The sequence below is a fragment of the Danio rerio genome, chromosome 22, assembly GCF_049306965.1.
Source record: "Danio rerio strain Tuebingen ecotype United States chromosome 22, GRCz12tu, whole genome shotgun sequence".
In the NCBI taxonomy this organism is placed as follows: domain Eukaryota; kingdom Metazoa; phylum Chordata; class Actinopteri; order Cypriniformes; family Danionidae; genus Danio; species Danio rerio.
In genome coordinates, this window is record NC_133197.1 from 12,286,327 (window position 1) to 12,287,187 (window position 861).

Below are 861 nucleotides of genomic sequence, written 5' to 3' on the forward strand. Positions count from 1 at the left end.
TATTTTTTCTGTTTCTTTCTTTCTCTTCTTTCTTTCTTTTTTCTTTCTTTCTCTTTTTCTTTCTTTTCTTCTTTCTTTTTTTCCTTCTCTCTCTTTTTTTCTTTAACAAAATATTACATTTTTAATTATACATTTTTATTATTAAAACTTTTGTATTAATTATATGGCTTTGTTTATATATTTGTCAAATACATGTGTATCATACATTATAAAAAAACAAATAAAATAGAAAAAATATTACACACACACACACACATGCATATATATATATGTGTATATGTATGTATGTATATATCTGTATATGTACTGAATGTATGTATATATGTATATATATATATATATGTGTGTGTGTGTGTGTGTGTGTGTGTGTGTGTGTGTGTGAGTGTGTGGAAAAATAAACAGAACATGCATTTGTATGTGTGGTTTGTTAATATTAATATGTATTTAAAAATGTATATTTTACTGTCTATATCATATTTTTTTCTATTTTATTTGTTTGTATAATAATCTACCATACAAATAAAAAGGGATTTATAATGCAATGGTATTGCTAACTGTTTATTTTTATATCTCATATATATATATATCTAAATTGTATTAAACAGTTTTGCCATTACATTAATTCATTTACTACATTAATCATGTTTGATACAGCCATGATGTTAAAAAAATAAATACATTTATTATGAATAAATATATTTGTGTGTATATATTCTGAAGTGTTTAACATTAAATGATTTGTTTTTAATATTAATATTGCGAACGTTAACATTTAGATTTCCTTTTTTTAATTTAACTCCTTGTTTTTGTTGTCTCCTGTGTGTTTTCGCGGCTTTTGGACTTGCGGCTCTCCGTCATGAC